The sequence below is a fragment of the Chelonoidis abingdonii genome, chromosome 19, assembly GCF_003597395.2.
Source record: "Chelonoidis abingdonii isolate Lonesome George chromosome 19, CheloAbing_2.0, whole genome shotgun sequence".
Classification (NCBI taxonomy): domain Eukaryota; kingdom Metazoa; phylum Chordata; order Testudines; family Testudinidae; genus Chelonoidis; species Chelonoidis abingdonii.
Window position 1 is genome coordinate 5802974 of NC_133787.1, and position 14222 is coordinate 5817195.

Sequence of the window (14222 nt, forward strand, 5' to 3'; positions counted from 1 at the left end):
CCAGCTCCCTGCTCTAACCACTGGACAGTGCTGCCTCGGTAGAAAAAACATGAAAGAGAAAGAGGGACAGACAATGGCAAAGCGTGAGGCAAGGAAAGAACAGGGAGGAAGAGAGGGAGGGGAGGGAACGTGGGAACGATAATAGAGCAAAAGAAGAAGGAAAGGAAATGGGACAGGAAGAAAGGGGCTGGGGGAGGGATCAGACCAAACAGAGTCTGGAATAAGGTGTTACAGCCTCATGATCGAGGTGAGGGACTATGTCCCGTTAGCACTAGAGCCTAGAAAAACTCCAGGGGATGACGGTGCACGGTCCGTCCATGAAAGGCGCAATCGATCTATCTACCTACCATCACTATTTTACTTTATAATGTATTATTTACTTGGGCCAAGATTTTCAGGGCTGACTAGTGATCCTGCCCCCGTCCCCCCAACTGAAGACACCTTAGCGGGGCCTGGTTTCCAGAGGGTGGGGGGCCTGGGGAATTCAGCACTTTTTGAAAAGCAGGCCTCTGCAAGGTGGCTTCAGCCAAGCACCCCAATCTTGGCCTTGGTGCCCCACGCATGCTGGGTGCTTTACAGAGGGTACGGTCCTGAAGCTCGCCTGCGCTAACTTGGGTGCAGGCAAAGCCCAGGAGCAGCGAAACGCCGAGCAGCTGAGCCAGGGCCGTTTGCCATGAGGAGACTAGGGGGGTGCGGCTCAGCTGGGGGCTTTGAGGATCCAGCCTAGAGGTGAGATGGAAGGGGCTGGTGGGGAAGGGGCCGAGAACAGTGAGATGAGCGAGACAGGGACGGAAGCCAGGCTGTACGGGGTCTTCCAGGCCAAGAGGAGGAGTGAAATCTGAAGCAGAAGACGAAGGATGGGGCCTGCGCTCTGAGCAAGGGGCCAGGGTGCTGGCCGGCTGGAAAGTCAAGGATGTCACAGTGGTTGGGCTACACAAGTCTCTTGTTCGGCTTTGGGGAAGGCCCGGAATAAGACCCTCCTGTTCCGGCTGCAGGGCCCTGACAGGTGGGGCAGCTAGTTAAGCCCTCAGCTGGGTCCCAGCCCCCTGAGGCAGCAGCAGGAAGAAAGGGCTATTTCACCAGCTTCCTGCCCTCTGGAGCGTGATGGTGGAAGGTCAGAGGTGGTGCTGGGAGGCAGCCGCTCCAGGAGCTGCCTGTATCTGGAAGCGGTATCAGCTTCTGTGTAAACAGCGTCTTCCTCTCGGGATGCTTCCAGCCTCGCTGCTCGGCGGATGTGGAGAGTGCCGGGTCTCCAGCTACTGACGGGCGGGAAACGGAAACGCTGGGCAGAAGCTCCCCACGCTGGCACAGCTCCCGCCCCCATCCCCATCCAACTCATTTGCCAGGCTCCTCCAGTTTGTCTCTTGTCTTTAATTTTAACCCGTTAACACCACCTGCCAAACCCAAGACACACAGCTGATAACTTCTCCTGGGGCACTGCCCCAAGGCCTCGACTGAAAGGCCAAAGAGAGTTCACAGGCGGCACGGCGGGCGTTCTCTTTTTAGACCATTTCTAGTGCTCGGCAGCTCTGCAGCCGTGCTCTGTTTCATTTGTGAGGGGCCATTTAAATGTGATGCCCGTTGTTTTCTGCTACCTGCCCCTCCAAGACACAGAGTTTGGCAGCCATGTTGTTCTCTGAGTGGCTGCAGCATGTCCTGGTTCAGAGGAGATGCACACATCGCGTTCTCGCTCTCGCTCTTTCTCGTTCATGTAGACTTTGTGTTTGTTCTTTCTTGGTATTGGTTTTCCTGAATTTAAACTAAAAGCCCTTTACATTGCAGGTGCACAGTTGCTCTTTGTGGATGGAAGCAGAACATTTGACATCTCCCCTCCCTCCCTGCACACACACTATGGAGCTCATCCTACCCCCTCATCCAGTGGAAAAATTCTCCTCTCCAATTCGCACAACAGCTCTGTTATCCACATATAGGGCAAGGCCCTAGCATGTATCCTGCATGGCTGCCAGTGGGTAATTTGTGCATGGCTAAGTTGTGCAGGCCCTAGCATGTCTACTGGTAGAGATTCTCCGTTAGCACTGAGCAGGCACTGGGTTTGATCCCTGCTCTCAGCATGCAATTCTGCCCATGGTACACAGCTTAGTGAGCCATGCGGCCCTTTGGAGGCACAGATTTTGCTTCAATCCCTAAACCTTTCTGGCTCATGCTGGCTGATGCCCTTCAGACTCAACGCCAGCGCTCCGAGGAGTTTCAATGGGCTCTTAGGAAATTCCCTGTTAACACAAGACAACTGCAGGGCACTGCAGCGTCCTGGGACAGATGTCTAGCGGCAGCCTTGGCGGGTTGAGTCCTGCAAGAATGGCTGGAGTCCTGCACACTAGAGACCTCTGGGATTCTGGAGCTCAGAGGATTTGCAGAGCATAACGGGCTCCAGCTTTACTCGGGCATATTTAATACAGTGTTTTACCAACCATGATGTAGGCTGGTGCGTGGAGCACACAGGACTGGAGACCTGTGTTCTACTCCAGGTACATCACTGATTCCCTGGGCAAATGCCTCAGTTTCCCCATCGGTGCTAATGTTTTCTCCCTACTGCACCAAGGGTCACTGATGTCTGGAGAGCGCTTGTCCCCAGGGCGTGGCAAGGCCTGTATTGTTGTCGCTATGGTGTGTTACCTTTGTGCCAGGGCGTCTGTGCACCAGCAGAACGCCTCTCCCTTGAAACCAGCCTCCACCCCCTCCCTCTGGACAGCGCGTTCGTTGTGGCCATAGCTCAGTCGACTGGACCCCGGTGCTTCAGCATCACGGAAGCGCTTCTGATGTCTGGGCTGGTGGCATCACTGGGAGACTGCCGACCTCGTTGTCCTAACGAAACAGGGAACCACCACAGATGGAGTGGGGCGGGGGGTATGGAGGTTTGGGGGCAGGTGCCAGAGGGAATCCTGCTCTCTATGGACACTGATTTCACAGGGCAGGCACAGGCCTGGAGCTCAGGAAACCTGAGCGCTTGTCCCAGGCTGCCTCTGTCTCGTGCTCCAGTGGGTCTAACCCCACCTCGCGGGGAGATGCTCAGAAGGAAGGTGCTGTGTGTGTGCAGGGGAGCTCTGCGCTTGTCTCTGGAGATGGCTCTTTGCCAGTGGCCTGCAGCCGCCAGATCCCTCTCCCAGGGTGGGGCCCTGGCCTCAGAGGAGCCATCAATTACAGCCTGACATCACCCCTGCGCTGCTCCAGCGGCCAGGAAAACACGCTGGAATCGATTAGCTAAGGAGGAGATGGGAACTGTGCCCTGGGTCCCTCCCAAGCCCGGCCCGCGTGCTCCGGGAAGCCCAGCCAGCCTCCCCCGTGGTCAGCAGCCCTCACCTCTCCTGCCTGTGGTGATGGATGGAGTGGAAGGCAGTGTTTGATCTGGTTAATCACATCCCGTCCATTGGGGCCTCACTGGCTCTCCAGCTCCCAGCCCCGCCCGGGCTGGCTAATGAGCTGACTGATAGGGGGCCATCAGGGTCATGGAGATGCTGCAGGGAAAGGTTGTGCCGGTGGCTCCTTGACCCTGTCCCCTCTCTTGGCATGCTGGTGCCTGGAGTTGCCCCTGCCCTGGGGAGGGATGGGGCCCATGGACCCCAGCAGGGAGGACCTTGGGGAGGGTTTGGGCCCTGGTGGGAAGCTGCCATATGACTCAGTTTGGTGTGTGGAGGGGGCTTTGATACTGTTGTGTCCTTGGTGTGACCTCCAGCCCCCGCCGCTGCTCACTCCCAATCGTTGATGATTAAAAAGTGGCAATGAGGGCGGCCGGCTAGGCCAGAGGGGTGTTGGCAGAGCTGAGTGAGGACAGAGGGGTGTTGGCAGAGCTGGGCAAGGTGGGGTGGGATGGAGGGACGTTGGCGGAGCTGGGTGAGGACAGAGGGGTGGTGGCGGAGCTGGGCGAAGCTGAGCAAGGCAGGGTGGGATGTTGGCAGAGATGGGAGAGGCAGGCTGGGGGGGTATTGGCGGAGCTGGGCAGGGTGGGACAGAGGGGTGTTGGCAGACCTGGGTGAGGTGGGGTGGGACGGTGGGGCATTGGCAGAGCTGGGAGGACGGAGGAGCGTTGGCAGAGCTGGGCGAGGCGGGGCTTGATGGAGGGATGTTGGCGGAGCTGGTTGAGGCGAGGCTGGACAGAGGGTTGTTGGCAGAGCTGGATGTGATGACAGAGAGGGATTGGCAGAGCTGGGCAAGGCGGGGTGGGTTGGAGGGGTGTTGGCAGAGCTGGGCGAGGACGGAGGGGTGTTGGCAGAGCTGGGTGAGGTGAGGCAGGATTGAGGGATGTTGGCGGAGCTGGATGTGATGACAGAGGGGCATTGGCAGAGCTGGGCAAGGCGGAGAGGGATGGAGAGGTGTTGGCAGAGCTGGGCGAGGACAGAGGGATGTTGGCAGAGCTGAGTGAGGACGAAGGGGTGTTGGCAGAGCTGGGTGAGGCGGGGGGGGACGAAGTGTTGTTGGCAGAGCTGGGTGTGATGACAGAGTGGCGTTGGCAGAGCTGGGAGGGTGTGAGGGGTCTTGGCAGAGCTGGTCAAAGAAGTTCACATTGCACCTGTCTGCACTCAGTCAAACTCTAGCCAGTTGAATCAACTTTTTCACTTCCCTGAATGCCAAGCTCAGCCCAGGATTGCAAAGCTCCAGCCTGTTTCCCTCGAGGACTGTGGGTAGCGTTTAGTGCGTGGAACAAATGGAGGCTGAAATTCCATCAGCTCAGTTAATGAGTGAGTCTCCAGTCACTCTTGGCCTTGCACACGCGCCAGCTGCAAATGTAATGAACTCTTTGTATCCTGAGCTGCGGACACACAAGGATGGCAGATCTGCAGCCCTGCTGATGTGCGTGGAGACCTGGGTGGATTCCCATAGGGTACTGATGGGGCAGCTCTGGAATCCCATACTGGAACAGATACCTGTTTTGATTCCTATTTCGGGACTGCTTGTCACACAGGGTCCAGGGCGGGTGGTAAAGTAGGGCATGAGGGTGGATTTTAGCAATCCTGGTCCCACTCCCTCATTTCTAGACCTCCACTTACCCACCCCCAGCCATGCAGCATCATTGTGCCATAATAGCTGAGTTCTCTGAGCAAGCCCCTACCTTGTTAGAGCCATGGGCAGTGCAAGGGAGGGCATCGGGTTGTGGTTAGCACACACGACTAGGAGCTGGGAGAACCACTGGGACATGACAAGTTAACTATTTCATAGCACACCTGGGGGTTCTAGCATAGGGTGACCAGATGTCCCAATTTTATAGGGACAGTCCCGATATTTGGGGCTTTTTTATATGGGCTCCTATTACCCCCTAGCCCCTGATTTTTCACACTTGCTGTCTGGGCACCCTATTCTAGCAGGATCTGAGACATTCAACTGCTGTTTTCTTTGAAGTCAGTGGCCAAATTCCCATTGACCCAGGGGGATCAGGCCTGGAGTGGCTTGACATTTTGAAACCAAAACTTTTTTTCCAAGGAAAATGCAGATTCGGTGACATTGAAACCTTTTGTGACTTTGTGTCCATTTTGCCAAATTGTTTAGGTTGTGAAAAAAAAACCAACCCTAAACTAAAATAAAATAAATACTGGGAAAAAAAGGGTTAAATTTTTCAGTTTGACCCAATTTTTTGTTCCTGACTATCCTTTAATTGTATTTTAAAAATAATCAAAACTGCCTACAAATGGTCAAAATTGAAACAAAATGTTTCATCGGACCCAAAAGTAAGATTTTTCCACCTCTTGATGTTTCCAATTTTTTAAAAAAAATTAGCTTGGATTTTTCTGATTTTTCAGACTTGCCAGAGAACTGAGATATCCATGATTTGCTCAACTCTAGTCAGGGTGGGATCCAGGCAGAACAACATTAATAACAATCTTAAGACCATGAGAACGGCTGTACTGAGTCAGACCAATGGTCCATCTAGCTTCATATATCTTGTCTTCGGACAGTGGCCCATTCCAGATGCTTCAGAGGGAACGAACAGAACAGGGCAATTATAGTGATCCATCTTCTGCTATCCTGTCCCAGCTTCCGGCAAGCAAAGATTTAGGGAGCCACAGAGCATGGAGTTGTGTCCCTGATTATCTTGGCTAAGAGCCATAGATGGACCTATCTTCTGTGAACGTATCTAATTCTTTTTTTAACCCATTTATACTTGTGGCCTTCACAACATCCCCTGGCAACAAATTCCACAGGTTGACTGTGCGTTGTGTGACCAAGTCCTTCCTTATGTTTGTTGTGAACCTGCTGCCTGTTAATTTCATTGGGTGACCCTTAGGTTATGTAAAGGGGTAAATAACACTTCCTTGGTCAATTTCTCCACACCAGTCTCATTTTATAGACCTCGATCATATCCCCTCTTACTTGTCTCTTTTCCAAGCTGAACGGTCCCAGTCTTTTTAGTAGCTCTTCACACGGAATCTGTTCCACCCCCTAAGCATTTGGTTGCCCTTCTCTGTGCTCTTTCCAATTCTAATCTAGCTTTTTCGAGCTGGGCGCCCAGACCTGCACTCAGTGTGAGAGCACCATGGATTTATACAGCGGCATTAAGATGTTTTCTGCCTTAGCCCTTTCCTAGCGTTCTGCTAGCTTTTTGGACTGCTGCTGACTGTTTTCAGAGCACCAGCCCCAGAGACTCCAAGATCTCCTTCTGGAATGGTAACAGCTCACTCCAAACCTGTCATTTCTTATCTGCTCCAGGCATGGTGCAGATTCAGAGCTCCTCAGCATGTATTTCTAAGATCTTACCACTCCCTAACCCCAGTCACTCTGTGCCTGTAACCCGGCTCCCCCCTCATTGATCTCTAATGGGTTAAATGAACGGAAGTGGTTGGAGGTCCTGCCCTCGAATCCATTAAAGCAGTTAGGAGCAGTGCTCAGTTACAGAGGGAATATGAGTGATGGTAGGAAGGTCTCTCCATCCCACCCCGGCTCTTCCTCCTCGCCCCACCAGAGACAATGTCAATTCTTTGTTTCATCTTCCTCTTGTCTTTTTTCTTTTCCTTTCTCCTGCCACCAGACTGTCTGCCATCCCCTCCCACCAGGCCTCAAGGACAGAGCCCAGAGCATGTGCCCCTAGGGGGGGCAGGTCTGCAGCTGGGGGCTTTTCCAAATCTTTCCCTCCGGCGGGTTTGAACCGTCCATCCTGTGGAGGGTCCTGGCCCCTTAGTGTCAGGGGCCCGTTTTAAAAGTTCGTATGTAAAGACAAGGCTCTGAGCTGAAGAAGAGAAGTGTCCATTGTAAAGGCTGCCTGGCCACAAATGCAGGCTGTGTGTGTAGCTCAGGGAGGGGGCACCGGGGAGGGGAGGTGGCCCATTACTTCACATCCGCTGGATGAGAGCAGCCTTCGAGAAACAAAGCAAGGAGTGTTGCAGTGTCTATCCTGGGGTGGGCGAGGGGGATCGATAGTGAACGTTTCCTATCGGCCTCCTAATGGGGTCAGTCGCAGTGACGCAGTCCCTTCCCGGACGGAGAGAAATCTAATTTGGTGGTTGCAGGAAGCAGGGCTGAGGGCGAGCTAGAGAATGAGCTCTCCCCACTGGGAGGGCTGGATCAGATCAGCTCTCAATGCAAGGGAGAAATGCAAACACCTGCAAAGTGAGAACGCCAGGATCTCCAGGCAGGGCCACTGGCCCCACGGCCTTCGCTCTTGGCTAGGGAGGCTGGGGGGCTGGGCTCACAGGGTGAAGGGCTGTCCAGAGAGATCTCCAAGGCTGGAAGCCATGGCAGAGCTTCTTGCAGCAAAGCAGGCGCTTGTTAGCCTGTAACCTGTCTGAACCAATGGTCGGGACAATGTCCAGCCACCAGAGGAGACAGCAAGAGAGACACACACACACGCAGATGATGTCTCATAACCGTTGCCATCTCCTCTCTCCAGTTTGGCTCAGCTGTGTGTTTCCTCACAGGCCAGTGCCCTGATTGCTTGGGCACTAGGCCCCAGCCTGCTCTCTGATCCCTGGGACTCAGGCCAATTCTCCAGTCCCCTAAGGTCCCTGCTACGCTACTCTGGTGGCGTAATCATACGGCAGTGCTTCGTCTGGGCCTAATCCTTGGAGGACAGAGAAGTTGTGATGGCTCAACAAAGCAGAGGACTGCAACTCCCATCAGCCGACTCCCCACTGCACATCCCCTTCCTCCAGGCTAAGCAGGGAATACGTTTCCCTTCAGCCACCTCCTGTTGCACCCACCTTTCTGGGAAAGGGGGCATGTCCTGACCAGGGAAGTGGCCAGGGTGTGTTGGATGTGGGAGCCGCATGGCAGTAGGGAGCTGCAGAGAAGCCCTAGGAACTTGGACAGAGTGGAAGAGGGTGTGAGTGCCGGACATCACAGCTGGGTGCAGGTCCAGGTGGGACCTACAGGGTGGCAGCAACAGCAGGGCAGGGAGCCAGTGTGCAGGGAGAGGCACTAACTGAGCCTGGCTTGGAAATCAACAGCTGCTTATTTGGGTGACTAGAGACTGGATCGGAGAGGGCAGCCCAGGCACCAGGCCCGACGAGCCCGGCTGCTTAGCGGGACTGCCCCTGCCACCTGGGCAGGAAGCCCTGTAGCTCACTTGCAGCTGTGACTGTTTAAGTCTCTGTACACAGGGAATCCCTTCGTCATGTGGCTGGGCAGTTACAGGGACCCACCAGGGCCAGCGCCTACAAGGCCTCACTGCTGTGCAGCGCACTCAAAAAAGTGACCAGAATGTTGGGAATTATTAAGGAAGGGAAAGAGAATAAGACAGAAAATATCCCATTGCCTCTCTATAAATTCATTACATGCCCACATCTTGAATACTGTGTGCAGATCTAGTCGTCCCATCTCAAAAAAGATATATTGGAACTGGAAAAGGTTCAGAAAAGGGCAACAAAAAGAATTAGGATTCTGGAACAGCTGTCATACGAAGTGGGATTAATAAGACTGGGACTTTTCAGCTTGGAAAAGAGATAACTGAGCGGGGATATGATAGAGGTTGATAAAATCATGACTGATGTGGAGAAAGTAAATAAGGAAGTGTTATTTACTCCTTCTCATAACACAAGAACTAGAGGTCACCAAATGAAATTGACAGCCAGGAGGTTTAAAACAAACAAAAAGAAGTATTTCTTCACACAATGCGCAGTTAACTTGTGGAACTCCTTGCCAGAGGATGTTGTGAAGGCCAAGACTATAACAGGGCTAAAAAAAGAACTAGATAAGTTCATGGAGGATAGATCCATTAATGGCTATTAGCCAGGATGAACAGGGATGGAGTCCCTTGCCTCTGTTTGTCAGAAGCTGGGAATGGGTGATGAGGATGGACCACTTGATAAGTCCCTGTTCTGTTCATTCCCTCTGGGGCACCTGGCATTGGCCACTGTTGGCAGACAGGCTACTGAGCTGGATGGATCTTTGGTCTGACTCAGTGTGGCCGTTCTTATGCTGAAGCACCAGCGCTTGCTTCCAAGTTGTGGTACACCTTGCATGCTACTGGCACAGCTACAGAGTAACCCCAGTAATTACAAATTATATAGCCCCGGCTTGGGAGCGTTAGCGCCTTGTGCTTTTAGCTCTGGAGGTCCCTGGACCCCAGCGTGGTGGCCATTCCACACACACCATGACTGGAACCCAAAACGGCAGTAGCAGCTTCCCAGCACCGGTGCCCCTACAGCAGGCAGGCAGACCCCTCTGCTAGTGCAGTTAAAGGTGACATGCGCAGTAAACCAAGCGACACCCCCTTCCAGGTTCATATCTGCCTGAGGCACATGAGAAAGCCACTTGTGAGTGTGGACTGGCCAGGGGGAAATCGACATGGCTGTTGCTATGGGAAACGCTGCCTCCCTAAGGTGGCCGTGAAAGAGTTAACAAAACGGTGGGTAAGAGGGAGCCAGTGGATGAAATGTCTTTAGTCTTTTAAATGGCTTTTGATAGTGTCTCCTGCAAGAGAGGCTACTAAGGAAATAGGAAACAGAACCCAAAGATCTGCCTTAGAAGCAGCCGGGGCCTGAGCGAACTTGACCAGGGTGAGATAAGACTGAAATGACTCTGCTGTCCTGCTGGAGTCAGGGCCCTGGGGGCAGACGGGGTCGCTTCTCCTCTGCCTTTCCCCCATTGCGGGTGCTCTCTGAGTGCCGGCGCCTGGAAAGCTGCTCCGTATAGGCAGCAGCAGCTGAATGGCAGTAACGACACGCGCTTGGTGTGTGTAATCCCCGAGTCTCTGCTCCAGCCCGAGCCTGTCGTGATAGCGCAAGCGGGAGAACTTACAACCCCCCACCCCATCGCCTAGAAAGCTGAGTTTACAGCGGAAAATCAGTTTATTCTCTTGCCACAACAGCAGTACCGGGGGGGGGGGAGGGGGGGCCCTGTAATGTAAAGCTCTAGGCAGCAGAGGTCCATATGAGCTCATATGGGACCCAGGCATTAGCACCCATGTCTGTCCCCCCAGGCTAATCTCTCGCAACCCAAATTAGTGCAGAATCACAGAAATGGAAAAGGCCCACAGTATTAGCTCCTCTAGGCCCTTACCCAGCACCCCCCCGGACAGTGCAGGATTGTGCTCTACTGTCCTGATTAGCTCTGAATGACTCAGCCAACGGAGTGTCCATCACTTCCCCAAGGAGACTATTCCACTTGCTTTTTTCCTGACAGCCAGCCTGCATTTTCCTGAGCTCGATATCATCCCATTACTTCACAGTAATGATCCTTATCCTCCCAAAGGCTCCCCGAGCAAACTGATGCAGCACATGCGGCTCATCAGCGAAAGGCAGCTACTCCTTGGGTAGCACAAGGGGAGTTTACTAGAACAGGGCAACACTCCACAACTGCTTAGGAGGCGATGAACGTTGTAGCCAGCTGTGGGGCAAATTTAGGGAGGGAGAATATCACTGTAGCAGGAGTCACCAGGTGGCACCGTTACTCGTGGGCAGGGCCCTACCGAGTTCATGGTCCATTTTGATCAATTTCACGGTCATAGGGTTTTAAAAATCAGAAATTTTGCGGTTTCAGATATTTAAAGCTGAAATTTCACAGGGTTGTAAGTGGGGGTGTTGCAAGACTACAGTATTGCCATCCTTGCTTCTGCACTGCTGCTGGCAGTGGTGCTGCCTTCAGAGATGGGCCCCCAATCAGCAGCTGCGACGCTACCTGAAGTTCCCGGAGACGGATCTGACTGGGCCCAGGAAGGCCCCTGCAGGGGAAAAGGACGTCCCATCCCTCCTCAGCCCGGCTGGGACTAGCATCCAGAGACTGACAAACAGTAAGAGCCCCCAGGCCTGCTCCTCCCCTACATTAGCCAGATTTCACGGGTGAGACAAGATTTCACGGGGGAGATCAGATTTCAGGTCTGTGATGTGTTTTTCACGGCTGTGAATTTGGTAGGGCTTATAAATTCTTTTTCTTAGCACTCATGGGCTTATAAGTTCTTTTTCTTAGCATGCACACGTACAATCTTTGAAGAAGTGCTGAATTGTTAGTTCTGTGATGCAGTTTGTTTTGGGAGAGCTGTTGCAAACAGCAGGAGAGTTCGCTCTCTGACAATCTCTCTAGCTAGCCTCAATTCTTGGGGCGGGGTTGCTCCCGGGGATCCAAGCACTGGTATTTGGGGCTGAGATTTCTGAACGAGGGGATGGCCTGTGTCATTTGTGACCACCTCTGTTCAAGGACATGTGTACATAATGTCAATAAACACACTGCACTAAGAAAATATCAAGACTGATTGGCATTGATTTCTCCTTCAGCCAGAGCAAGAGCTACAGGGCACCAGATCTGCTACCCCCTAGGCAGAGGGGCAATAGTAGAATTGTCCAGAAATATGGCAAGATACCAACATTGAAACCGCCATTCTTACATGCAAAGTCCCATGGAATCTTTAACGACCACCACTGCTTAAGACTCCAGCTTTACTCCCAGTTATAACCCAGAGCCTCTCTAAACCGTTCTCTCCTTCCTTGATGTTTTTCACCCTTCCTGTCCTTGCTGTAGATGTTTATTTTCCAGGCATAGAGAACAAAACATGCATGAGCAGTCTGGGTGACCTTTCTTTGGTGATCAAGGGCAGCCACAATCAAAGAAAACACTAATACAAAGTCCACGTGAGAGAGAGAGAGAGCATAGCGTGTATAACTCATTCTGTAACAGCCTTCTTGAATCAACTCCCAGGAGTATTTGTGTGACACAGCAGACAGTCCAGGAAATTCCTTTACTTTTAAAAGTGCTGAACACCAAAGACAGACTCAGAACTTCCCCCATGTGTGTACAGAGTTACCTACACCACAGTCGCTGGCTTTCATTTTCTCACTCCTGCCCTGTGCTTTGTACCTCATTTATTCTTTAGAGCAGGACTATCACCTCCCTGCCCCTGCTTTGTGACCTGATAACTCTGCATATGCACACAAACAGCTATTGGCATTTTTTTGCTGTTTTATCACAGGAAAACCCCATGTCTAATTTGCTGCCCACTGTCACCCCTAAGCCTCTTTCCATGTGTTTCCTTCCCATTGAATGTTGGGGAATTGGAGCCTCCCTCCGAGACACATTATTTTGCATTTTTCTCATTTTCTGCCCGTCAGTCTCATCTTTCCAGCTCCCCTGCAATTAATTCTCTGCCCTCCATCGTGTTTGCAACGTCTCCCAAGTCAGTACCATCTTGCAAAGACGCAGTGTCACAAGCAGTAGTAAGACTGGATGGAAGATGGCCTGGCCCACATGAAATATGCAGTGGTATTATAGTGAGGCTGGGAGAATGGTATTGGCCAAATCACCTGGGAGCCCTGCAATGTGCAGCAGCTGTCAGCTCTCCATGGGGAACACAGTGGGGATTACATGGTTCTCCCCCGTCTTGGGGCTGCTCATTCCCTGGATTCCTGCTCCATGGTTCTCGAGATCAATTTCGGCCCTGGAGTGTTTTCATGCTGTGGTTTGGATGGGGAATGTGAGCCTGGATTCTTCGGGCTCCTTAAACTGGCTGTCTCCTTCCAGACCCCTGGGCCTATTCTCAGTGAGGCGTGGCTTCCAGCCACTAGCCGGCAATGGGGTAGGATACGCATGCATGGGAGGAGCAGAGAAGGAAGCCTCCCTCTGGCTGAGAGCAGCTGCTGCCTACGGAAGTGCTGACTCCACGTTGGTGGCCTGGTCTAGAGTCCGTGACAATTCTTGGAGTGGAGGGGATTTGGGTGGCGTCCCTTTAAATAGTTGGTGAGCCCTCTCATACTTCTCTCCATGACTGTGAGACCCAGTTCCTCCAAGGTATGTAGGTGCTTAACGCCCATTGATTTCAATGGGAGGTAGGCAAATAAATATCATAGCCTTGAGGCGCTGGGTCTGTATTTGCCCAGCTTCCAGCCCAATGGGGCCCCGATCTGGATGGTTCTACTGGAGGAAATGCACTGACTATTATTTAGGGGTGACAGCCAATGGGGTGGATACGCCTTACTCGCACCCTCCATGCCAGGGTGTCCCTAGCTAGAGGAGGGGAGACGGCAGCATTTGGAATCCGACTATGAGCTGGAGCTGGTGTTTCTCCAGAGCTAGCACAGCTTCCTTTGCATGGCCGGACGTTCGGCTGAGCGCCCCAGGTAGTTAGTGGCCTGGTCTCACTGAGGAGATGCAGCCCCAGCTCTTCTCCTTCCAAACTACCCTCCTTGATCCTCATTGATAGACATCCCGCAAACCAGCCCCAGGCCCATCCCATCCCTTTGGGGGTGTAACATGAAGCCACTGGCTCCGCGGTGGGAAGGATTAACCCTGAGAATCTGGAGGCCTCTGCTGTCTGAGCTCAAAGAACCACTCTGCTGACAAAGGCACATCGGCCTCTATCCATGACCCAGCCACCGGTAGCGAGGGACGGTGCATCACACTGGCTGGGGGCGCGTTTCATGAGCAAGGCTTCCCTGGCCTGGCTCCAGCTTGATTTCCTCCCTTTCTGGGCTGTAGTGGGGCAGCTTTGGGCTTAGCAGTCAACCTGCAGCACGACCTCAGAGCAAACGCCCTTGAGACTCGCCTTTCCTTTGGGTGCCCTCCGTCCATTGCCCAGCAGGGAGCTGAGCGGCGGAGGGCGTGTTTGCAAGCCCGGTGGCAGAATCCAGCACTGTGTTCCTAGGATTGCAGGGAGAGAAGAAGAGACAGAGGAAGGCCTTTGTCCGTGAGTGGGAAGGCTGCATTCTGGCAGTCTCCCTGGGAGAAACAGCTGCCTCTTCCAAAACCATCTGCTGGTAATCACACAACTGGAGATAGCCACGGAAAGCAGACCTGGGGGGTTACCCTTGCTGACCGCTCCCTTCCTCTGGGGAGGCTCCCCAGCAAACTCC